Raw genomic sequence first — 26,526 nt, 5'->3', positions numbered from 1 at the left:
TGCAGGAGCCGCCCACGGGGCCACCGTACTCGGCTGCCCCAGCCCTCTCTCGAACTTCCCCACTAATGCCCTCAGTCCTTCCAACAGGTCCTGTATCTGGGAGCGGCGGGTTCCGCCATGGCGGGGGGTTTGTCCCCCGTCATCCGAACCCCGGCCACCTCTTTTTCCTGCCTGGCGGGCGCTACCAACCCCCCTGAACCCACCTGAACCACCCCCAGCAAACCCTGCAAAGCAGTAGTCAGCGACATTGAATCATCTGACTCACCTGGCTGTCCAGGATCTCTCCCCACAGCCGGACCGGTGACATCGCTTGCTGGTTCTTGTGGTTCTTCATCGTCTGAGATCTCCCCTTTGGACCTGGTCTCCTGATCCCAGGTAGTCGGGGGAGTAAGCCCCCCGGGCAAGAGACCCCGGAGGCCGATGCCACTGCCCGCGACGGCGCCGCCACCCCTCCGGCCGAGAAGTCCCTGGCAGACTGGAGGTGAGCACCAGCCCTGCCAGCCCCCGGGGGTGAAGATGTCCGGGCGCCCCTCCAGCTTTGCTAGTTGAACACCCTGCAGGCGATCCCCGGCCCTACACAGGATGTGTTGCTCCAGGCCTGCCACTGGCTGACTTCCCCACCATTGATCCATCCAGCTCAGCCATGCCTCCTGCATAGCTGGGCCCTGCTGCTGCTGATCCCTTCTCCCTTCTGTCTCTCACTGGGCTGGAGCCCTGACCTTGTGCGTCTGCCGCCCCTCCCCCAGACACAGGCCAGCGGCGTGTAGACCGCCCCAGGCCTGTAGTGTCCCGCTGTGGTCTCTTCGCTGGGGATCCAGGGATCGATCGGTCCTCCCCTGGGCTCCTCAGCAGCAGGCCCTGGAGAAAAGTCCCTGGGTCTGCGCCAGCCGCATCCGCCATCTTCCCCAAGCGCCTCCGCAGCCAGTCCGGTCCACGCTCCTCCACCGTCCGCCGCAAGCCTGCCAGCAAACCCTCAATTTCCACCATGATAGAGGAGCTGTGAGTAAAACTGCCTCCTCTCTCTGTCTCCTTCCCCGTACAGCACCTTTGCTCCACCCACTCCACTCTTTTATCCAGCTCCTCCTCCCTCTCCTCTCTCTCTCTTTATTCCTCCCCTACTACAGCACTGTCATGCCAGGCCCTTCTTTACCTTCCTTCCAGTCAAGCCATTCCGGGCAACCCTTTGTTGCTGGTGTTCTCTCATACAGGCATCTGCAGTAGTTAATGGGTGTTGTGTGCCTCCAGCACAGCACAGTATACAAAAGTATATACCCTTTATTGCTGGTGTCCTCTCATACAGACATCTGCAGTAGTTAGTGGGTGTTGTGTGTCTACATCACAGCACAATATACACGTGTCTCTACCCTTCATTGCTGGTGATCTCTCATACAGGCATCTGCAGAAGTTAGTGGGTGTTGGGTGTCTACAGCACAGCACAGCACAGTATACACCTGTATCTACACTTTATTGCTGGTGTTCTCTCATACAGGCATCTGCAGAAGTTAGTGGGTGTTGTGTGCCTCCAGCGCAGCACAGTATACACCTGTATCTACCCTTTATTGCTGGTCTAAAATAAAGGTATCTGCAGGAGTTAGTGGGTGTTTTGTGCCTCCAGCACAGTATACACCTGTATCTACCCTTCATTGCTTGTGTTCTCTCATACAGGAATCTGCAGTAGTTAGTGAGTGTTATGTGCCTCCAGCACAGTATACACCTGTATCTACCCTTCATTGCTTGTGTTCTCTCATACAGGCATCTGCAGTAGTTAGTAAGTGTTGTGTGCCTACAGCACAGCACAGTATACAACTGTATCTACCCTTTATTGCTGGTGTTCTCTCAAACAGGAATCTGCAGTAGTTAGTGGGTAATGTGCGCCTACAGCACAGCACAGTATACACCTGTATCTACCCCTTATTGCTGGTGTTCTCTCATACAGGCATCTGCAGTAGTTAGTGGGTGTTGTGTGCCTCCAGCACAGGATACACCTGTATCTACCCTTTACTGCTGGTGTTCTAAAATAAAGGCATCTGCAGGAGTTAGTGGGTGTTATGTGCCTACAGCACTATATACACCTGTATCTACCATTCATTGCTGGTGTTCTCTCATATAGGCATCTGCAGTAGTTAGTGAGTGTTGTGTGCCTACAGCACAGTATACACCTGTATCTACCCTTTATTGCTGGTATTCTCTCATACAGGAATCTGCAGTAGTTAGTGGGTGTTGTGCACCTACAGCACAGTATACACCTGTATCTACCCTTTAATTGCTGGTGTTCTATAATAATGTTATCTGCAGGAGTTAGTGGGTGTTATGTGCCTACAGCACTATATACACCTGTATCTACCATTCATTGCTGGTGTTCTCTCATATAGGCATCTGCAGTAGTTAGTGAGTGTTGTGTGCCTACAGCACAGTATACACCTGTATCTACCCTTTATTGCTGGTATTCTCTCATAGAGGCATCTGCAGTAGTTAGTGGATGGTGTGTGCCTACAGCACAGTACAGTATACACCTTTATCTACCCTTTATTGCTGGTGTTCTCTCATACAGGAATCTGCAGTAGTTAGTGGGTGTTGTGCACCTACAGCACAGCACAGTATACACCTGTATCTACCCTTTATTGCTGGTGTTCTCTCATACAGGCATCTGCAGTAGTTAGTGGGTGTTGTGTGCCTCCAGCACAGCACAGTATACTCATGTATCTACCCTTTATTAGTGGTGTTCTCTCATACAGGCATCTGCAGTAGTTAGTGGGTGTTATGTGCCTCCTGCACAGTATACACCTGTATCTACCCTTCATTGCATGTGTTCTCTCATACATGCATCTGCAGTAGTTAGTGAGTGTTGTGTGCCTACAGCACAGCACAGCACAGTATACTCATGTATCTACCCTTTATTAGTGGTGTTCTCTCATACAGGCATCTGCAGTAGTTAGTGGGTGTTATGTGCCTCCTGCACAGTATACACCTGTATCTACCCTTCATTGCATGTGTTCTCTCATACATGCATCTGCAGTAGTTAGTGAGTGTTGTGTGCCTACAGCACAGCACAGTATACACCTGTATCTACCCTTTATTGTTGGTGTTCTCTCATACAGGCATCTGCAATAGTTTGTGGGTGTTGTGTGCCTACAGCACAGCATACACCTGTATCTACCCTTTATTGCTGGTGTTCTATCATACAGGCATCAGCAGGAGTTAGTGGGTGTTGTGTATCTACATCACAGCACAGGATACACCCGTATATACCCTTGATTTCTGGTGTTCTCTCATACAGGAATCTGCAGTAGTTAGTGGGTGTTGTGCGCCTACAGCACAGCACAGTATACACCTGTATCTACCCTTTATTGCTGGTGTTCTTTCATACAGGAATCTGCAGTAGTTAGTGGGTGTTGTGTGCATCCAGCACAGCACAGTATACTCATGTATCTACCCTTTATTACTGGTGTTCTATCAAACAGGCATCTACAGGAGTTAGTGGGTGTTATGTGCCTCCTGCACATTATAAACCTGTATCTACCCTTTATTGCTGGTGTTCTCTCATACAGGAATCTGCAATAGTTAGTGGGTGTTGTGCGCCTACAGCACAGCACAGTATACACCTGTATCTACCCTTTATTGCTGGTGTTCTCTCATACAGGCATCTGCAGTAGTTAGTGGGTGTTGTGTGCCTCCAGCACAGCACAGTATACACATGTATCTACACTTTATTACTGGTGTTCTATCAAACAGGCATCTGCAGGAGATAGTGGGTGCTGTGTGCCTACAGCACAGCACAGTATACACCTGTATCTACCCTTTATTGCTGGTGTTCTATCATACAGGCATCAGCAGGAGTTAGTGGGTGTTGTGTATCTACATCATAGCACAGGACACACCTGTATCTACCCTTTATTACTGGTGTTCTCTCATACAGGAATCTGTAATTTTTAGTGGGTGTTGTGTGTCTACAGCACAGCAAAGTATACTCATGCATCTACCCTTTATTACTGGTGTTCTATCAAACAGGCATCTACAGGAGTTAGTGGGTGTTGTGTGCCTCCAGCACAGCACAGTATACACCTGTATCTACCCTTTAATTGCTGGTGTTATATAATAAAGGCATCTGTAGTAGTTAGTGGGTGTTGTGTGCCTCCAGCACAGTATACACCTGTATCTACCCTTCATTGCATGTGTTCTCTCATACATGCATCTGCAGTAGTTAGTGAGTGTTGTGTGCCTACAGCACAGTATACACCTGTATCTACCCTTTATTGCTGGTGTTCTCTCATACATGAATCTGCAGTAGTTAGTGGGTGTTGTGTGCCTCCAGCACAGTATATACCTGTATCTACCCTTTATTGCTGGTGTTCTATCATACAGGCATCTGCAGGAGTTATTGGGTGTTGTGTATCTACATCACAGCACAGTATACACCTGTATCTATCCTTTATTGCTGGTGTTCTTTCATACAGGAATCTGCCGCAGTTAGTGGGTGTTGTGTGCATCCAGCACAGCACAGTATACTCATGTATCTACTCTTTATTACTGGTGTTCTATCAAACAGGCATCTACAGGAGTTAGTGGGTGTTGTGTGCCTCAAGCACAGCACAGTATACTCATGTATCTACTCTTTATTAATGGTGTTCTCTCATATAGGCATCTGCAGTAGTTAGTGGGTCTTATGTGCCTCCTGCACAATATAAACCTGTATCTACCCTTTATTGCTGGTGTTCTCTCATACAGGAATCTGCAGTAGTTAGTGGGTGTTGTGCGCCTACAGCACAGCACAGTATACACCTGTATCTACCCTTTATTGCTGGTGTTCTTTCATACAGGAATCTGCAGTAGTTAGTGGGTGTTGTGTGCATCCAGCACAGCACAGTATACTCATGTATCTACCCTTTATTACTGGTGTTCTATCAAACAGGCATCTACAGGAGTTAGTGGGTGTTGTGTGCCTACAGCATAGCACAGTATACACCTGTATCTACCCTTTATTGCTGGTGTTCTCTCATACAGGCATCTGCAGTAGTTAGTGGGTGTTGTGTGCCTACATCACAGCACAGTATACACCTGTATCTACCCTTTATTGCTGGTGTTCTAAAATAAAGGCATCTGCAGAAGTTAGTGGGTGTTTTGTGCCTCCAGCACAGCACAGTATACACCTGTATCTACCCTTTAATTGCTGGTGTTATATAATAAAGTCATCTGTAGTAGTTAGTGGGTGTTGTGTGCCTCCAGCACAGTATATACCTGTATCTACCCTTTATTGCTGGTGTTCTATCATACAGGAATCTGTAGTAGTTAGTGGGTGTTGTGTGTCTACAGCACAGCACAGTATACTCATTTGTAATCGGAGTCTTCAAGTGGGAAATGCGATATTACATAGGAAACAAGGCCTGAGGTGTGCCATGGCCTGGCTGGTCAGTATGCCTGAAAAGAGGGCATACCCTGAATGTAAGAATGAGAAAAAGTACCATGAGTATGAGTGATAAAGCTGGGGGAAGCGGGTGGGTGGGCACCTAAAACACACCAACCCTGGCCCTGATAGAGGAGGAGGGTTAAATGGTCCCTCAGACTCCTCCCAGGCTCCTGGCCAGCCTTTCCACTTGTAATCGGAGTCTTCAAGTGGGAAATGTGATATTACATAGGAAACAAGGCCTGAGGTGTGCCATGGCCTGGCTGGTCAGTATGCCTGAAAAGAGGGCAAAAAGACACAAGTTTAGGTGGAAAAAGGAAGGTAAAAATCCCATCCATAAAATGACGTATGCCCAAACGCCAACTGTGAGCAACCGGTAAGTATCTGCTGTAAGAGTAGAACCCACCGACTCCTGACCTGGAAATGAGAAGAAACCCCCCTTGGAGCCTGCAAGCTAAGCAAAACCCCAAATGAATGTCCTGTGAAGGATAGGATGAGCCTGATGCCCAAGGTAACCCAGACATGAGAAAGAACTGCTTGTGAATGGGAGGATACATGGGGAAAAGGGAACAAGGGCTGACCCGAGGATGCCCTGCAAGAAGATGGCAGAGCAGACTGAAAAATCCACAACGGACACCAGAAGAAGCACTGTGGAACACCCATACCTGGCAAGCGGAAGTGAGAGGGTAAGTGCCAAAAATACCAGAGATAGGAGAGGAAAAGCTGGCTGCCCGATTGATGTGATAGAGTAGGTGCCATGGCAATGAGCATCATCAACATGGAGACACCAAGACAGATTGGTCCCACCGGATGCGAACAGGTCATGCTACTGCCTGAGACCGAATCCTGCACCGAAGAAGGAGAAACAGACTCCAACCCAGGGAAATGAATCCCATGGCATGATCCAGCCATGCCCAAAGTGACTAAAGCCCCCCCCCCCCCTTCCCCCCTTGACCAGACCGGGGATCAGCAAAGATGACTGGACTGATGTCCCTGAGCAGTACTCCAAGAACCTCCTAGACAAGAGAACGGCGCTGAGAGTGGAATCCAGAATCATGACGATGTCCCCCAACCTACCACCTAAGGACCGTGGCTTAGGACACACCCTAAGAGAGTATAAATCCCAGGGTGGTAACCAGGGCCTCAATGCAACAGGATGTCAACTGAAGAAAATTGACGTCCGCTTCCGACCCGAGGGTGAGCCCAGTGGTGAAACGACATCTGTAAGTGAGTGCAGGCATGGTTGATATCGGTATGGGTGCCAAGACGGCCCAACCTGAGAACGAAACTAGAAGGAAAGACAGACAACCAGACATGAGAACAACAACGCCCCTCTGCCTACCTAAGAATGAGAACATTATCAGAAAATCAAGACCACAGCGCATAAATGAACCTGATGACGAAACCCCCCCATGTGAGTAGTGAGCCCGAGAAACCTGCAGCGCAGAGACAGGTAATTAACAGAAACTCAGGCCTAGAGTACCCACGGACCGTGATGGGTAAACGTACAGGTGTGGTGAATGAAACATGCATCGTATGACGTATGTTAACGGGCGAGAAGATTGTGGTCAACAATCATTAATAATGAAACCTCAGCCCGTATGGATCTGTAGACGTGACAGATCCTGACGTGTGAGCCCTAGCTAACTGCCCTAGGTACAAACATGAACACAGGTACAATGACACATGACTACCAACAAATATGAAAACAGGTACCGTAGTATGCCATGAGTGACAGAAACGCTGAGCCAGAAATGCAAGGACAGCAACCCTATGACAGAATGTTGCGACAGAAATGCTGAACTGAATGCTGAGGCAGAAATGAACAGAAACCCAGGAGCAGAATGCAATGACAGAACGCTGAGGCAGCAATGACATGACAGAAAATCCTGGGGCAGAAACGCTGAGGCAGCAATGACATGACAGAAAATCCTGGGGCCGAAATGCTGAGCCAGAAATGCTAGACAGAACACTGACAGAAATACTGGGGCAGGAAATGCTAAGACAGAAATGCAGAAAACTGTACAACGAGACAAAATCCAGAGGCAGGAACACTATGACAGAAATCCAGGGGCAGAACACCACGAGCAAAATCCAGGGGCAGAACACCACGAGCAAAATCCAGGGGCAGAACACCACAAGCAAAATCCAGGGGCAGAACACCATGAGCAAAATCCAGGGGCAGAACACCACGAGCAAAATCCAGGGGCAGAACACCACGAGCAAAATCCAGGGGCAGAACACCACAAGCAAAATCCAGGGGCAGAACACCACGAGCAAAATCCAGGGGCAGAACCCCCACGATGAAATCCAGGGGCAGAACCCACACGACCGTAATCCAGGGACAGAAACGCCAAGACAGAAATCCAGGGGCGGAAATGCCAAGACAGACATCCAGGGGCGGAGATGCCAAGACAGACATCCAGGGGCGGAGATGCCAAGACAGACATCCAGAGGCGGAGATGCCAAGACAGACATCCAGGGGCGGAGATGCCAAGACAGACATCCAGGGGCGGAGATGCCAAGACAGACATCCAGGGGCGGAGATGCCAAGACAGACATCCAGGGGCGGAGATGCCAAGACAGACATCCAGGGGCGGAGATGCCAAGACAGACATCCAGGGGCGGAGATGCCAAGACAGACATCCAGGGGCGGAGATGCCAAGACAGACATCCAGGGGCGGAGATGCCAAGACAGACATCCAGGGGCGGAGATGCCAAGACAGACATCCAAGGGCAGAAACGCTAAGAAAGAACTGCTGGACAGACCGCTGTGACTGAAATGCTGGACCGAACGCTATGACAGAAAAATGCTGGCCGAACGCTGTGCCAGAAATGCTGGACTGAAGCTGTGACAGAAAAGCTGGACTGAACGCTGTGACAGAAAAGCTGGACTGAGCGCTGTGACAGAAATGCTGGACTGAGCGCTGTGACAGAAATGCTGGGCTGAGCGCTGTGACAGAAATGCTGGACTGAGCGCTGTGACAGAAATGCTGGACTGAACGCAGTGACAGAAATGCTGGACTGAACGCAGTGACAGAAATGCTGGACTGAACGCAGTGACAGAAATGCTGGACTGAACGCTGTGACAGAAATGCTGGGCAGAACGCTGTGACAGAAATGCTGGGCAGGACGCTGTGACAGAAATGCTGGGCAGAACGCTGTGACAGAAATGCTGGCCAGAACGCTGTGACAGAAAATGCTGGCCAGAACGCTGGGACAGAAATGCTGGCCAGAACGCTGCGACAGAAATGCTGGGCAGAACGGTGCGACAGACATGCTGGACTGAACGGTGCGACAGAAATGCCGGACTGAACGGTGCGACAGAAATGCCGGACTGAACGGTGCGACAGAAATGCCGGACTGAACGGTGCGACAGAAATGCCGGACTGAACGGTGCGACAGAAATGCCGGACTGAACGGTGCGACAGAAATGCCGGACTGAACGGTGCGACAGAAATGCCGGACTGAACGGTGCGACAGAAATGCCGGACTGAACGGTGCGACAGAAATGCCGGACTGAACGGTGCGACAGAAATGCCGGACTGAACGGTGCGACAGAAATGCCGGACTGAACGGTGCGACAGAAATGCCGGACTGAACGCTGTGACAGAATGCCAGGCAGAAACGCTGTGACAGAAATGCCGGGCAGAAACGCTGTGACAGACATGCTGGACTGAGCAGTGCGACAGAAATGCTGGACTGAACAATGCGACAGAAATGCAGGACTGAACGGTGCGACAGAAATGCCGAGCAGAATGATGCGACAGAAATGCCGAGCAGAACGCTATGATGGAAATGCTGGACTAAACGCTATGACGGAAATGCTGGACTAAACGCTATGACGGAAATGCTGGACTAAACGCTATGACGGAAATATTGGACTGAATGCTGAGACGGAAATACTGGGCAGAACGCTATGACGGAAATGCTGGGCAGAACGCTATGACGGAAATGCTGGACAGAACGCTATGACGGAAATGCTGGACAGAACGCTATGACGGAAATGCTGGACAGAACGCTATGATGGAAATGCTGGACAGAACGCTATGACGGAAATGCTGGACAGAACGCCATAATGGAAATGCTGGACAAACGCTGCAACAGAAAATGCTGCCATGAAAAACACTGGACGGACCGCAAGCTGCGATAAAAAAACACTAATCAAAGAAAGTGAACAAGTGAAAGCAGCAACCCTGGCCTCAGGTCTGGCTGCTGCCATGGCTGCAGTGGGTGGTCTGATCCCCACTGACATTATTTTTTATTTTTTTTTGAAGGGAAGAAAGGAGTGACTGTCGGGAGACTGCCCATCCCCCGGGAGCACCAGGAGTAACCCGACAGCCTGCCCCCCTCGTAACCAAACATACATGAGGAGAGGAGCAGGCGGCCGATCACAACCCCCCCCCCCCCCCCCCCCCCGTGCTCTCACGGCGTGCACGCTGGCCAGGTGGAGCTGGGAACCGACTGGGGAGATGACAAGGCGGATAGATGGCCGAAGGTCCCCCCCCTCCCCCGGCACGAGCGCCGGGAAGAGCAGGCGGGCCGCACGCCAGCCCCACGGAACTATTGGAAAGGCATGGAAGGTGGATGGACGGCCGGATGAAACCCCCCCCCCCCGCTCCCCCGGCATGAGCGCCGGGAACAACGGGCGGGCTGCGCACCAGCCCCACGGAGCTGTGGGAGATGGAAAGGAGGACGGATGGCCAGATGAACGCCCCCCCCACCCCCCGGCATGAGAGCCGGGAAAAGCGGGCGGGGAGCACGCTGGCCACACGGCGCCTCCGGGGGGACTGAGAAAGCAAGCGGGCGGGCGGACGCCCCCCCCTCTCCCCCCTCCAGCACGAGCGCCACGGGAACCGGGTGGGCCGCACACAAAGTGGCAGAGGGGAGAAAGGGAGGAGGACTAAGCAGGCCCTGATGCACCCCCCACCACACAGAAACGGCCACCTAAAACACACCAACCCTGGCCCTGATAGAGGAGGAGGGTTAAATAGTCCCTCAGACTCCTCCCACAAATACAGGCTGGCCTGCGGCCAGCCTTTCCACGTATCTACTCTTTATTACTGGTGTTCTATCAAACAGGCATCTACAGGAGTTAGTGGGTGTTGTGTGCCTCAAGCACAGCACAGTATACTCATGTATCTACTCTTTATTAATGGTGTTCTCTCATATAGGCATCTGCAGTAGTTAGTGGGTCTTATGTGCCTCCTGCACAATATAAACCTGTATCTACCCTTTATTGCTGGTGTTCTCTCATACAGGAATCTGCAGTAGTTAGTGGGTGTTGTGCGCCTACAGCACAGCACAGTATACACCTGTATCTACCCTTTATTGCTGGTGTTCTTTCATACAGTAATCTGCAGTAGTTAGTGGGTGTTGTGTGCATCCAGCACAGCACAGTATACTCATGTATCTACCCTTTATTACTGGTGTTCTATCAAACAGGCATCTACAGGAGTTAGTGGGTGTTGTGTGCCTACAGCATAGCACAGTATACACCTGTATCTACCCTTTATTGCTGGTGTTCTCTCATACAGGCATCTGCAGTAGTTAGTGGGTGTTGTGTGCCTACATCACAGCACAGTATACACCTGTATCTACCCTTTATTGCTGGTGTTCTAAAATAAAGGCATCTGCAGAAGTTAGTGGGTGTTTTGTGCCTCCAGCACAGCACAGTATACACCTGTATCTACCCTTTAATTGCTGGTGTTATATAATAAAGGCATCTGTAGTAGTTAGTGGGTGTTGTGTGCCTCCAGCACAGTATACACCTGTATCTACCCTTCATTGCATGTGTTCTCTCATACATGCATCTGCAGTAGTTAGTGAGTGTTGTGTGCCTACAGCACAGCACAGTATACACCTGTATCTACCCTTTATTGCTGGTGTTCTCTCATACAGGCATCTGCAGTAGTTAGTGGGTGGTGTTTGCCTACAGCACAGCACAGTATACACCTGTATCTACTCTTTAGTGCTGGTTGTGACAGTGGGGTCACTTTGGACACAGGGTGAATAAAAGAAAACCCCGATATGGTCTGTGATAGCCATATTCAAGGCTGTATATACATTGTATATAGATTGGATGTATACTGTATATGGGGGTTAAGTATCATTGCTGTGAGGAATTAGGTTGTTTTGCATTTCTATTGTTCATTTAAGTCTGTCCTTGTGTGTATTGTAAAGTGCCAGACAGACTGGCTGCCAACCCTTTGTGAAAAGATGTGTATTGGGTGGGATCGTTTGAAGCCTAGCAGACATCAGGATGAGGTGTTGAGTCTTGGGATGTGTGGGTGGAGCTGGGCCCTTGTTCATGTTAAAGCATGTGCCTTGAATTGTGTATAAAGTTACAATGTTTCTCATTAATAAAGTCATTCCTACTACAGAAGAGACAGAGTGCGTCTCGTCTTTTTGCCAGAGGGATCGGCTCCTATAGGAAAGGGTCGTTTAGCTGTGGATATTGGTAGCGAGTGGATGTGTGTCTAGGAGAGGGAACATCGTAAACGGCGTTAACCCCCTTTATATTAGGGGTGCCGTTACACTGGTGTTCTCTCATACAGGAATCTGCAGTAGTTAGTGGGTGTTGTGTGCCTCCAGCACAGTTTATACCTGTATCTACCCTTTATTGCTGGTGTTCTATCATACAGGCATCTGCAGGAGTTAGTGGGTGTTGTGTATCTACATCACAGCACAATATACACCTGTATCTACCCTTTATTGCTGGTGTTCTTTCGACGTGTAACGACGTGTAACGACTTACAGTTACATGTTTCGCGCGCATGCGCTTTTTCAAAGCTGGAGCGGCATACGGCAACCAGAGAATATGAAGCATTGGGTTGGACAAAGGGGCGGGGGGAATGGGCTGGATCAAATTAACCACTTGCAAGAAACAAGCTTAAATGTTTGTAAGTGGATAGAGAGGTGCTGATAAATGAAGTATTGGAAATTGTGTGAATGAATGATGGCAAAGGGGGAAAAAAGAAACAAAAAAGAAAACTGATGGTGAAGAGGAAGAAAATGTTAATAATATCATTAATAATAAGGATAAAACTATAATATGGCGATAATGAGAAGTAAATGATGATTGGATAAAAATAGAAATGAAAATAAATATGTGATGGAAATAAAAATGAAAAATAAAAATAAGAATGGAAAATGAATAACGAATAAAATGAAAATGAGGATAAAAAGAAAAGAAATGAGAAGACTAATACGAATAAAAAAAATGAAAAAATAATATAAAAAATATAAAAAATCAAAAATTAAGAATTAAAAATAATGAATTGAATGAAAAAAAAAAGTGGGTGAGTGGTGGTAAATAGTGATGAAAGTAATTATTGAGAGATGAAAGATAAAGAATAGAAAAGGGGATAGGACTGGGAATGATGATAGGTTGAAATAATAATAATAATAATAATAATAATAAATATGAAAATGGACCGTAAAATTTTAATTTTAAAATGAAAAAATGAATAAATGAATGAAAGACCCCACCCTCACATATGATGCATGGGGCTCATTTTTTAAAAAAACGACTCCATAATAACAACACTCCCGCTGTCAAGCATGTCTACTGATGAGAAGGATGCTGTATTAAAATAAAATATAAATTACAGACAGTGGATTGCATTGTATCAGAATGACAGATGTCAAGTGGTTATGTTAAGAACATCAATTTCTTCATTGAGGCCATCCGGCGAAAGGGAACCCATCAGGTATATCCAAAAAGTCTCCCTCCGGCAAAGGAGGGAAAACCTTTCATTATCTGTTAGGGTTCCCTTTGGGATGGCCTCAATTGCAAAAACCTTAATTTTTTTTAAATCTCTATCATGAAACTGGCAGAAATGACGCGGAATACTGTGTTTGGTACAACCCTTTTTGGTCAAGCGGCTGTGTTCTCCCACTCAAACACGTAAGGCCCGTATGGTGCGACCTACGTAGAGGAGACCGCAAGTACAACGTAAAACATAAATCATGTACTCCGTGGAGCACGTGATAAATTGTTTTATTTCAAAAGTTTTGCCCTTAGGTGTAGTGATGATTGATTGACCATTTGGAATGGATTGGCAAGTTAAACAGCCTCTTTTGCGACATTGGAAGATCCCATGTCTGTTATCAAAATACATCCTGATATCGGAAAATATTTTATTGTGGTTTCTATTGGATTTGGTGAGTTTGCTGGGAGCAATGATATTTTTTATTGTGCGGGATTGTCTGAAGGTGATTTGGGGTTTGGGCGGGAGAGATGGCGCTAGGATAGGATCAAGTTTTAGAATATCATAATGTTTGAAAATTATTTTGGATATATGTTTATATTGTGTGTTAAAAGTAGAGATGAACCTGACTGTGGCGATCTCGTTTGAGGTATTCTTGAAACGCTTTTTGGTGGGTGAATACTTAATTATGTGTTTTGTTAAGGTCTGTGTACTTAAATCCTCTGGATAACCCTTTTCCTTGAACTTTTTAGCCATGTATTGGCCTTGTTGGCTATAGTCATTGGTCGAAGTACAATTTCTGCATAGCCTCTGAAATTGGCCACTAGGGATGTTATTCTTCCATAATGGGTGGTGACAACTCTTGTAATGAAGATAGGAATTGCAGGATGTTTGTTTGGTGTGATTATTGGTAGTGACATTCTGTTCATCATGGGATAGAACTAAGTCCAAAAAGACCAGCTGGTTCTGGTCTATGACAGATGTAAAGGAAAGACCCATACAGTTTTCATTGCAAAAGGTGACAAAGGAGGAGAATGTCTCAACTCCGCCGCTCCAGATGAGCAGAATGTCATCTATATATCGACCATAAAACACAATAAACTTGGCATAAGGGTTATTACTCCAGGTCTTTTGTTCTTCCCAAAAACCCACGGTGAGATTTATATACAATGGAGCAAAACTGGCTCCCATGGCTGTTCTTGGAGCTGGAGGTAGAATTGGTCCAAGAAAGTGAAATAATTGTGTCTCAGGCAAAACTCAATACTAAATAGTAGGAATTTTGGTCTGTTTCGAGTTCATATCTTCATTAATGCTCAAAAAGTGTTGTACTATGGCAAGCCTAACCTCATGGGGTATAGAGGTGTAGAGAGAATTAACATCTAAAGAGGCCCACATGTAATCCTCGGACCATCTATAATTTTCCATGATTTCAATCACATGGCCTGAGTCTTTGATATAGGAAGGAAGTTGTAAAACTAAAGGTTGTAAAATATGGTCTATGTAAGCCGATAAACCACTGGTAAAGCTATTAATACTGGCGACAATAGGTCTTCCTGGAGGGTTGGTCAGGGACTTGTGAACCTTGGGAAGGTGGTAAAAGTATGGCCCCCTTTGCCATCATTCATTCACACAATTTCCAATACTTCATTTATCAGCACCTCTCTATCCACTTACACACATTTAAGCTTGTTTCTTACAAGGGGTTAATTTGATCCAACCCATTCCCCCCCGCCTCTTTGTCCAACCCAATGCTTCATATTCTCCGGTTGCCGTATGATGCTCCAGCTTTGAAAAAGCGCATGCGAGGGATACATGTAGCTGTAAGTCAGCATGGCAACCCCCCTCTACACGCAGTCTTCTACATAACGATCAGCCGCTCTGGCAGGCGGTGTCACACGTCGGGACCGCGCGCTGCATTCCAAGCCTCTCTCCACGCCGGGCGAACGTCATCTGATGTCCTATCACTGGACTTTACTACCCAGCGTGCACCACACCGCTCCTTCAGAGCCCTAACCATCATATGGGCAGGCATCTACGAGCAGGACATCCCTCTACAGGTGAAGAGTGGTGGCGTTCCAGTCTTTTCTTTCATCCACCAACAGTAAGTGATTTTAGGAACACAGTTACCCTTACCTGCACCTTGCAAGCATTTCTCCATCAAGCACCATCACCTTCCTCCTCTTGGTGAAGATTTGATGTGATTACTAACCCCCTGTGATTACTAACCCCCTGTGCCCTAGTTGGTGGCGGCAGTGCAGTTTTGTTGCCTTATAATCATAAACACAGACTATAGGTGAGGATCATCACTAAAAATCATGACTCTATGTTACAATTGAAAGATTTTTTGCTTGTAAAATGCCAGGAGGATTATTATTATTATTATTATTATTGATTTATATGGTGCTAACAGTTTACGCAGTGCTTTACAATGTATAGGGGAGACAACACAATTACAGCACAATACAAAAGGTACAGGAGGGCCCTGCTCATAGAGCTTACATTCTAAAGGGAGGGGGTGGGAGGCGTGGCCTGATGTATGGAGAGGTGAGACGTGCCTGCACTCAGCTCCAGGCTCCCTTGGCTCCACGGACCTCATAACGGCCTGTAAACCGGCCCAAACACAGCTCCATGGGGAAAGACAAGCCCAAGGCACCTAAGGGCAGCAGTGGACACTCACTGTCCAGGAGGGGATATGGATGATTATTTTGGCCGTGGAAGATCGTCTTCACAGCGCCGTCCGGAATCCAAGATGGCGCCGGCCCCTCCATCCCCAGCGCGCTCTGAATCAGCCCTGCACTCTCAGGTGAGCTCACACAGCCTGCTCTCACACCCTGAGGACACCGACTTCTCCCCCAGGCTTACAAAAGGCGATCTAATGTCTCCCTAGGATCAGGGGAAGGGTGGGACATGGAAGCACAGATCAGATCCCCCCCGAGTCAGTTGACCCCAAGAATTTACCTGCAGCTGTGACGGCTATCTTTAACCAAATACTCCAATGCCCCAAACTGGACTGGACAATGCCCCGAACTGGACCGAGTGCACCGTACCTCAGGCCCCCACACCCCTGATCCCTCCTTTGTACGTGACACCTTGTGCCGTGTCCATTTCTACAAAATAAATGAGAACATTTTGAGGGCCACCAGCACACAGCAGTCGATCATCTTCAACGAAACACCCGTCATGCTCCTTCCTGATCTTTCCCGCCAAACACTGGCGATGCGGAAATCCCTGAGACCCCTCACGCAACTCCTACAATCAAGGCAGATCAAATACCAATGGCATTTCCCATTCCATCTTCGAGTTCACCATGAAGGTAAAACCGCCATATTTCATACGATGGGAGACCTGCCTGCATTCCTCAGCACACTTGCACTGCCTCAAGTTGCACTACCCAACTGGCCGTTTGCACCGACCACCCCAGGTCTACCCTACACCCCGCAATGGCAGAAGCAAGGTCGCACCCCTCGGTCTCCATAGCACCAGGACCCCAATGACTGAAACAATCCAGTGGGCTGCCCCGGGCCTATTTTTTCTCTCCACCACTGGGGTTCTCCCCTGTGATGTACTTGGACCCATGTGGGTCAGATAGTTCACTTGCTGAATAACCTTCTTTTTTACAGGTTTTTTGTGTATATTTCATGCCTTTTGTTGCTGTGCCCCCTCTCCCCTATCCCTACAGTTGGAGTGCTCCACTATAACTTTTTCAATCACCAATGCACAGGTTTCAGGACTTGCCCTTGCACTCCACTGCCTGCAACAGCCCCCTCTGTGTTGCCCTTGCCAAAACTTTACAGTTATTGCTATATTTAGTCTGATCCCTACATAGGCCCTGGTGCATATCCATATCCCCTATAACGCATAGATGTTATATTTTTATGCCGGTTTACAAATGCATTTTTTGATGACCGCTAAGATAATTTTAATTATTATGTTATTTGGTTCACTCTTCAGGTCGCAACTGATTTTGCTCTACACGTGGAGCCAGGGTGCAGGGAGCTGCCCTGCTCTGTGGTCTCGCTTTGCACCCCCCCCCCCCCTTACTGGTTTTTGTTTATTTTTCACCCCCCAGTGATCCAATGGACGCTGTGGAGTGCACTGATACGTGCCTTTATAAAAGGCCTTTTTTTCTCCTTACTACTTGCCTTTTAGAGCCACCTAGTGGCCTTTTTTGTTTTTGTTACGGTTACTCCTTTTTTCTGCCTGACCTATTGGGCTCATCTCCCACAATTGATGCCTACAAAATATGTGTTACTTGTATTCCTGTTTATTATAGTGGGAGAAAGTGGCCGTGATTATAATTGCTGGTACTTCCTACACAAGGTTACTGTACTGTCTTTTCTCTCTCTTCTTACTTTTTTTCCTCTCTACGTCTTCTCTTTACCTGTGTCCTTGCACCCTTTCCCCCCTCCCGTATCCCCCATGACCAAAAATTATTCCCGTTCCCTATCCCAAAAAGATTTACCCACAACACCACTTATCAATCTGATCCTAAGCTTCACCCTCATGACCCCCCATGGCTAGTGACGGTCCAATAACCTTCGCTTTCTTTAACTGTAGAGGTTTCAACACGCCTGAGAAGCGGAGCCAGACGCTCTACCATTTTCATAAAAAGCGTACTAAAATTCTGCTCCTTCAAGAAATGCACTTTCGCAATTCCAGCCCTGCGCAATAGGTATTACTCACAATGGTTTCACAGTGTTAATCCTCAGGCCAAATCTAAGTGTTAATCCTCAGGCCAAATCTAAGGGGGTCTCTGTTGCCTTTCATAAGTCTTTTAACCCGGAGGTTCTGGATTCTCTCATAGACAACTCAAGTCGTTACGTATTTCTGAAACTAAATGATTTTTGTTTTCACAGTGGCTAACATCTATGAGCCTAACGTGGGCCAGGCTCGGTTCCTCTCTTGGGTCCTCACCAGACTATACTCCTTTGGAGGGACAGCTCTCGTCATTGGAGGCGATCTCAATATTGTCCTATCCCCATCCGCAGACACATCCTCAGGTAAGTCTTCTGTTCCTTATTCCACCTTGACACGTATCAAATCACTCTTACATTCCTCCCATCTGGTGGATGCCTGGCGGGTCCAGCATCCCACAGATAGGGATTACAGTTATTTCTCAGTAGCACACAACTCCTACAGTAGATTAGATCACTTTCTCATTTCACAATCACTTCTAGACACACCTCTCCAAACATCGATCGGTAACATACTGTGGTCCGACCATGCCCCCGTCTATCTGACTCTAGTTCGCCCCCCTGCTACCCGCCGGGGAGCAAACTGGAGACTTAATGACAATCTTCTATGGGACATTGTATGCGTAGCGGATGTCTGTAAAGCCATAAAAGACTTCATAGGTGACCACTCCTCAGACACGACTTCCCCCTTGAACCAATGGGACACACCCAAATGTGTGATACGGGGTACCCTTATACAGCACGGTTCTCATCTTGAGACACACCCAAATGTGTGATACGGGGTACCCTTATACAGCACGGTTCTCATCTTGAGAAGGCCAGAGCTAATGGCATACGCAAACTCCTCACTACAATAGCTGAACTCGAACCCCTCCACAAACGAGAACTAGACCCTGCTATTTTGTTCAGCTTTCCAATGCCCGCAGAGACTTACTCCAGCTCCTAGACGCGCACTCCTTAATCGCCAGAGACAAAGCACAAAACCACTTCTACTCACTAACGAATAAATGTGGTAAGCACCTGGCGAGGATTATTCACCCTAGACCCCCACGGCATTCTATTCCCTTTATCGTTCAACCGGATCAAATGAAAACATTTAATACCTCTGGGATATCTGCATCCTTCAGGCAATACTACTCACAGCTATATAACCTCCCGCGCGCAACCCCTGACGATCAGCCCCCCCCCCTCCAATGACCCCACACAAGATTATATTCTAGAGACTGCCCTACCTACTGTTGACGAACTGGATGTGACAGCCCTCGATAAGCCCCTGACTACCTCGGAATTCTTGCAGGCCATCAAAGCCCTTAAAGTAGGCAAATGCCCGGGTCCTGACGACTTTACGCCCCGGTTTTACAAAACCTTTGCCCCCCAATTTGCACCCCTTCTGACAAAGGCCTTTAATTTGGTGGAAAGTTCCAACCTCCCCTCCAAAGAATCTTTATCTGCCAACATCTCCATTATCCCTAAACCAGGCAAGGACCCATCCCAGTGCAGCAGCTATCGGCCCATCTCCCTACTTAACATAGATATTAAGTTATTCGCAAAAGTTCTAGCTACCCGTTTGTCCCCTCTACTACCTAAAATTATCCATAATAAACAAGTGGGGTTTGTCCCTGGTAGAGAGGCAAGGGACAACACCACCGAAACGATACACCTTATATCCCTGATACAGCGTAAAGGCCTTAAAGCTTGCCTCTTATCCTTCGATGCTGAAAAGGCCTTCGATAGGGTCAGCTGGAGGTTTCTGCAGCTGTCCCTAGAACAGCTTGGCCTCGGAGTTCCCTTTATCTCTAAAGTTATGTCCCTATATTCCTGATCCTCAGCTACGGTCCTAGTCAACGGTACCACATCGGCTCCCTTTGACATCACAAATGGCACCAGGCAGGGCTGCCCCCTACCCCCCCCTCCTCTTTGTCATCATAATTGAACATCTGGCCTGCGCCATACATCAAAACCCCTACATTCTCTGTATTCAAACTCCATCTGCACACCAAAAATTTTCCTTGTAGGCCGACGACCTCCTAGTGTATATCCAGAATCCACACACCTCACTACCATCCCTACTTAGGGAATTCCAACGTTTTGGCACCCATAACAACTTTAAGATTAATATAACCAAGACTGAAGCCCTTAACATATCCCTCACCCCCTCCACCCTGTCCCTTCTAAAATCTAATTTCTCATTCAGATGGCAAACCAAGGGGATCTCTTACTTGGGGATCATTATACCCTCAAACCTAGCTAACTTGTTCTCCCTAAACTATATTCCCCTACTCTCCCAAATACGGAAAGACCTTGAGGAGTGGGGTGGATCCTCACTGCCGTGGTTCGGAAGGATCAACACCCTAAAGATGGACACCTTACCCAAATTCCTGTATTTATTCCAAACGGTTCCCATCCACGTCCCCAAATCATTTTTTACCTGCCTGTGCTCACTAGCCATCAGATTCATGTGGCACGGGGGACTTCCCAGAGTTAAATTTAAATTGCTTATGCTTCCGAAGACAATGGGAGGAACAGGTCTCCCTGATTTTGAGACCTACCGTGCAGCTGCTCATATGGCTCGCATCCTAGAATGGTCCCCCCGCCCTTTCTGCAAGGCTTCGGTTACAGTTGAACAAGACCTCTCTCCTGTAGACCTCCGGGCTCTTTTATGGGGTTACAAACACGACTACACTCGCTTGACATCCTTATCCCCACTGACTTTGACCTCCTTGAAGCTATGGTATAGGAAAGGACTTAACATCACCCTCTCCTCTGACCCAGGTCCCCTGACGTCCCTTTTTGACCATCCCGCTCTCCCACAAGGTATAGGGGCAACCTCCCTAGGGTCCTTTAAGCGCACTGAGTGGCCACAAGCTCACACATTTGTACACTCATCCCAGGGGACTCCGGTCCCTCCGGCAGGCCCTGGAGACACCCTTACATATGTCCACATTTACCAAACACCTACACTCCTCCTCTCAAATACATCGCAAGCATACCAGCTTTGAGGAATTATGTTTGTTTCAAGAAACTCTCAAACACCTCCTCTCCTCCTTATATAACCTACTACAGACTTTAGCACAAGATCCACTCCCCCACTACACTAGGATGTGGACTGCGGACCTGGGTGAAGACATCTCTGTGCCGGAATGGCAAACCTCTTTTTATTTCACGCATAAGTCAACCATCTCCTGCTACTCTCAAGAAAAGAACTACAAGCTCCTGTCCAGATGGTACAGGGACCCTGCAACTTTGCAGAAAATCTTCCCGTTTGCACCAGCCACTTGCTGGCATTGTGAAACTTCAGTCGGAACATATCTGCATGTCTGGTGGGACTGTGAGAGGATCCGCCCCTTCTGGATGCAGGTTTTCGAATGTTATAATCTTATAGCTGATAGACCAGTTCCTATCTCTCCGAAAATTGCACTACTCTCCATACTGCCCGGGTCTATAAAGTCACAGAGGCAAGGATTGCTTCGTTTCTTCATGTCCTCTGCTAGGCAACTGATACCCGCTTATTGGAAGACAAAGAATACTCCCCCATTGTCACGGTGGGTATCAATTATGAATGACACCATGAGAATGGAGGAGATGCTGGCATTGGACAATGACACATACACCAAATTTATAACCCAATGGTCGATCTGGCTCCGCTTCTCCTCTTCTGATACTTTGTTGAACAAAATCTCAGACACATAGGGACACTCTGGACTCCTTTTTACCCTACCCCCCTGTGCATAACCCTCCCCCTCCCTCTACTCTCCTTCCTCCCTACTGTTCTGTTTACCCCCCTGCCACCTTGTTCCTTCTTTGTTTTGTTCTTCTCTTTCCTCTCTTCTCTCTTTTTCTGTCTCCTTTATGTTATTTATTACAAATTACCTCATGTAGTAACCCATGAGCATCTCTCTTTGGCATGACCTCGTGGACCAGAGAACAGGTTCTCTTCCCAATTCTCCAAGCTTACTGACGGGGACCTGCTGTGGACGATAGTCATTGGCTGGTCTCCCGTAAATGTATTTCTGTTACTGTTCTTTGCATACATTTATCTCATGATGTTTACTGTTTTACTGTTTTTCTTGAAAAGAACGAATAAAAAATATTTTCAACACTAAAGGGAGGGGGTGGTGGTACAAAAGGTAATAGCTGCAGAGAATGATTTGATGGAGGTGGCTCGGGGACAGTTAGGTGGGTGTGGGATAGGCTTCCCTGAATAAATGAGTTTTTCAGGGAACTCTTAAAGGTGGACAGGGTAGGGGCTGAGTAGACAGACTGGGGCAGGGAGTTCCAGAGGATGGGAGAGACTCTGGAGAAGTCTTGAAGGTGAGCATGAGAGGAGGTAACAAGGGAGCTAGAAAGCAGGAGGTCATCGGAGGAGCGGAGGGGACGATTTGGGTGATATCTGCAGATGAGGTTGGTGATGTAGATGGGGGCGAGGTTGTGGATTGCTTTGTATGTTATGGTTAGCATTTTGAATTTTACAAGGTGGGGTAGGGGAAGCCAGTGAAGGGATTGGCAGAGAGGGGCAGCAGTCACGGAACGATTAGTGAGGTGTATTAGTCTAGCAGCAGCATTCATAATAGACTGAAGGGGGGATAGCCTGCTTAAGGGTAGGCCATTAAGGAGAGAGTTGCAGTAGTCAAGGCGGGAAATAATCAAGGAGTGAACGAGTTGCTTTGTGGTGTCATTAGTCAGGAAGGGTCGAATTTTGGAGATGTTGCGGAGGTGAAGGCGGCAGGATTTAGCCAGTGATTGGATATGGGGGCTGAAGGAGAGGTCAGAGTCAAGGATTACACCCAGGACTCTGACATGAGTGGAGGCACCAATGGTTGTGTTGTTGATATTAATGGTGAAGTCACGGGGGGGGGGGGGGGGGGATGATTGTGAAGGAGGAAATATAACAAGCTTAGTTTTAGAAAGATTGAGTTTAAGGAAGTGGTGTGACATCCATACTGATATGTCATTCAGTAAGTTGGAGATCTGTGAGGAGATTGAGGGGGTGAGTTGAGGAGTGGAGAGATAGATATGGGTGTCGTCGGCATAGAGCTTATCAACTGGCTCAGGGAAAAGGTATAGATTGAGAATAGGAGGGGCCCAAGGACAGAACCTTGGGGTACCCCAACAGAAAGAGGAAGGGGAGCAGAGGAGATGGAGTTGTAAGCGATACTCAAAGTGCGCTGAGATAGGTAGGAGGAAAACCAGGATAAAGCAGAATCGCAGAGGCCAAGGGAGCGTAATTTGCTGAGGAGGAGCAGGTGGTCAACTGTGTCAAAGGCAGCAGAGAGGTCTAAAAGTATGAGTATGGAGTAGTGGCCATTGGTTTTAGCAGTTAGTAGGTCATTGTTGAGTTTTAGTAGGGCAGTTTTAGTAGAATGTTGTGGGCGGAAGCCAGACTGTAAGGGGTCAAGAAGGTTCTTGTCCATGAGGTAGCGACTCATTTGGTCATGGACAAGGCGTTCGATGAGCTTGGAGGCAAACGGGAGCAGGGAGATGGGTCTTAAGTTGTTCAAACAGGTGGAGTGAGGGTTTTTTGAGTATGGGGGTAACCAGTGCATGTTTGAGCAGGGAAGGAAAGGTGCCGGAGGAGAGGGAGAGGTTGAAGATGTGGGTTAGGGAGTTAAAGCGGTAGTAAACCCGCATTTTTTTTTTTTTTTTTTTTAAAACCTGCAAAGCAAAAGGCATAATGAGCTAGTATGCACCGCATACTAGCTCATTATGAAATACTTACCTTAGAACGAGGCCCCGACATCTCGCCCGATCCACGCCGAGGAAGCCGACATGCTCCCTCGGCGTCTCTTCCGGGTATCGCGGCTCCGGCGCTGTGAGTGGCCGGAGCCGCGATATCGTCACTCCCGCGCATGCGCGCGGGAGATTTAAATCCGGCCGGACGAGCGCTGCCGGATTTTCGCGGAGAGAACCCCCTTGTGCGCATGCGCCGCTGCAGTCAGCGGCGCATACCGAGGGGAATATCTCCTAAACCGTACAGGTTTAGGAGATATTTTTTTTACCTACAGGTAAGCCTTATTATAGGCTTTCCTGTAGGTAAAAGTTAAAAAAGTGGGTTTACTTCCACTTTAAGGATAGAGTGGGAAGGTGGTAACAGTAATTGTGAGGGGACAGGGTCCAGGGAGCAGGTAGTGAGGTGGGGCGTGGAGAGGAGTTTATTAACTTCATCTGTGGTAACTGGGCAAAAAGAGGAGAGTATTGAGCGTGGTGTTGGACCTGTTGTGTTGGGTAGGGGAGGAAGTTGAATGCTGGATATCTCCTTGCGAATTGTGTCAATTTTGGTATTGAAATGGTTGGCAATCTGTTGAGCGGTAAGCAAGTTGGTGGGTGAGGTCAGTGGGGGGTGAAGTAAGGAATTAAGGGTAGAAAAGAGTTGACGTGGTTTGGATGAGAGGGTTTTGATGAGAGTGTTGTAATAGGTTTGTTTAGCAGTGTGGAGGCAGGAGTTGTATTTGAGAAGGGCAGATTTGTAGAGGGTAAAGTCTTGCAGGGACTTATATTTACGCCACGCTCGCTCAAGAGCACGGCTGTGTGTCTCTTAAGACTTCTGGTGTCATCTGTTTGCCAGGGTTGTGGCAGACAGGGCCTTGTTCTGCATGTAGAAAGAGGAGCAAGTATGTCTAGGGAGGATGACAGCGTGTTGTTGTAGATGGAAGTGGTTAGGTCTGGGCAGGACAGGGGTGCGATTTTGTCATAAAGGCCATCAGTAGCAGAATGAAAAAGGGAAGGGTTGAGGTTTGCGAAGGTTTCTGCGGGTAGTGGTTTGTAGGTTGGCAGCATGGGATGTAGGAGACAAGGAGAGAGTGAAAAGGATAAGGTTGTGATCAGAGAGAGGAAAGGGTGTGTTAGAGAAAATGCAGGGAGTGCAGCGATGGGAGAATACGAGGTCAAGAGTGTTACCGTTGGAGTGAGTGGTGGTTTGTGTCCATTGTGTTAGGTTAAAAGAGGAGGTTAGGTTGAGTAGTTTAGAAGTGGTAGCAGTATTAACATTGATTGGAATGTTAAAATCACCTAGGATGATAGAAGGTACTTCAGATGAGAGAAAACAGGGTAGCCATGCAGAGAAGTCATCCAAAAAGTGTGACACTGGCCCAGGAGGTCGATAAATAACAGCGACCCTCAGACAAACTGGAGAGAAAAGACGAATGCAGTGCATTTCAAAAGAGCAGGGGGAAAGAGAGGGAGGTGTGGGAAGTACTTGAAAGGTGCATTGTGGGGAGAGGAGAAGTCCAACACCACCTCCTTTTCGTCCACTGGGTCTGGTGGAGTGAGTCCAAAGGAGGCCACTGTGGGACAGGGCAGCTGGAGAGGTAGTGTCAGATTCCTGGAGCCAGGTTTCAGTTATAGCAAATAGATTAAGGGATTTGGAGAGGAAAGGGTCATTGATAGAGGCTAGTTTGTTGAAGACTGAGCGGGCATTCCAGAGGGCACATGAAAGAGGGAGGCTGACTTGTGGGATTAGGGGAATTGGGATGAGAAGGTGGGGGTTACGACTGTTGGAGGAGGTAGACAGACAATTTTGGGGAGATATGTAAAGGTTGGGGGCTAGAGCGGGGGGATAAAGAAATGAGAGTTTGAGGAGAGAGGACGTTATAACAAAGATTAGTGTGAGCATGTTGGAGGGTGGGGAGAAGAGAATAGAAGGAAGGCTGAGGTTAGAGTATTAAGACGAACTTCCTGCCAAATAGCAGAGGATCAATGGCTGTACTTACTTTTTGTAGCAGTGCCTTAGTCAAAGTGCCCATGTACAAGTGCCAAACACTTGTTGCCGGCGTGACACTTTGTGCAGGAGTGACCAGCTTAAACCCTCGCCAGCCATCCCAAGAAATGAACTACATTTATATTGGGAGGGTGTGGGGGGGATGATTCCAAATTAGTCAATTAGAAGCTGATAAAACCAGTCTTGTAAGGGGGGGGGGGGGGGGGGGGTTTACAACTGGCCTGAATAAGGTGAAATGTTTGATCTTGTTCAGGGCAGCATAATACAAAATAAGTGACACTTTCAAAAATAAACAAATATAGACAGTAGTTTAGAATACCTAGTAAGGCAGAATTAAAGTTCAGTTAGGCAATGAAGTCCAGTGTTTAAGAGTGGAGTCTTTGCTGTTACCAGAGAGTATGAAGAGGAGTCGGGTGGGAAAATCGCAGACAGGTAGAGCGACTTTTGGTTGCAGGGAAGATCAGTGCAGTTACCTGAAAGAATGGAGCAGAGAAGGCATGGTGAGGAGATGGTGAAGATGACAGGTGGTCTTGTTAGAAGAAGAAAAAGTGCCCATCTACAAGTGCCAAACACTTGTTGCCGGCGTGACACTTTGTGCAGGAGTGACCAGCCTAAACCCTCGGATTGGTTGTCTTTGTCATTGTTTTTTTATCCACCATTTAATAAATTACTTTTATGTGTTAGTACATCAAAAGTTTCTTTGGTGCGCTGTATTTTGCTGGTTGTTTTTACATTTTATCTCACTAAATCCAAAGTGGTCAAACAGCAGCACATTGATACAGACTATAGGACATCAATTCAAACAGCTAGTAGTCATATGTACAACTACCTTTTATAAAAGGAATGTTCACTAGTAGTGATGTACGAACTTCCGACGGGACATTTCGCGAACACGGACTGCGAACGCGGCCGATAGTTCGCGAACCGCAACGTTCGCGGCGGGCCCCATTGACTTCAATGGGAGGCGAACTTTGCAAACCTACAGGTCAAATTTGCAGCCACAAA

The 26,526-nt window shown here is 47.7% G+C and overlaps 1 protein-coding gene across 12 annotated transcripts in view; it reads left to right on the top strand.

Annotated features, from left to right (window-relative positions):
• Window positions 1-26,526, top strand: part of CUNH10orf71 (chromosome unknown C10orf71 homolog) — a 1,142,779-nt gene that overhangs the window by 1,036,570 nt on the left and 79,683 nt on the right. For 2 of the 12 annotated variants that reach the window (XM_077454814.1, XM_077454812.1), the window contains one exon: window positions 17,970-18,113. The exons of the other annotated variants lie outside the window; for them this stretch is intronic. The gene's annotated coding sequence lies outside the window, so the exon portion shown is untranslated. The remainder of the gene's footprint in view (window positions 1-17,969; window positions 18,114-26,526) is intronic. 12 annotated transcript variants of the gene reach the window in all.

The sequence above is a fragment of the Lithobates pipiens genome, unplaced genomic scaffold, assembly GCF_037356315.1.
Source record: "Lithobates pipiens isolate NorthernLeopardFrog02 unplaced genomic scaffold, aLitPip1_a1.2 Scaffold_25, whole genome shotgun sequence".
Lineage (NCBI taxonomy): Eukaryota > Metazoa > Chordata > Amphibia > Anura > Ranidae > Lithobates > Lithobates pipiens.
The sequence above is the reverse complement of the archived record's forward strand: the minus strand, read 5'-3'. Positions and strand labels throughout refer to the sequence as shown.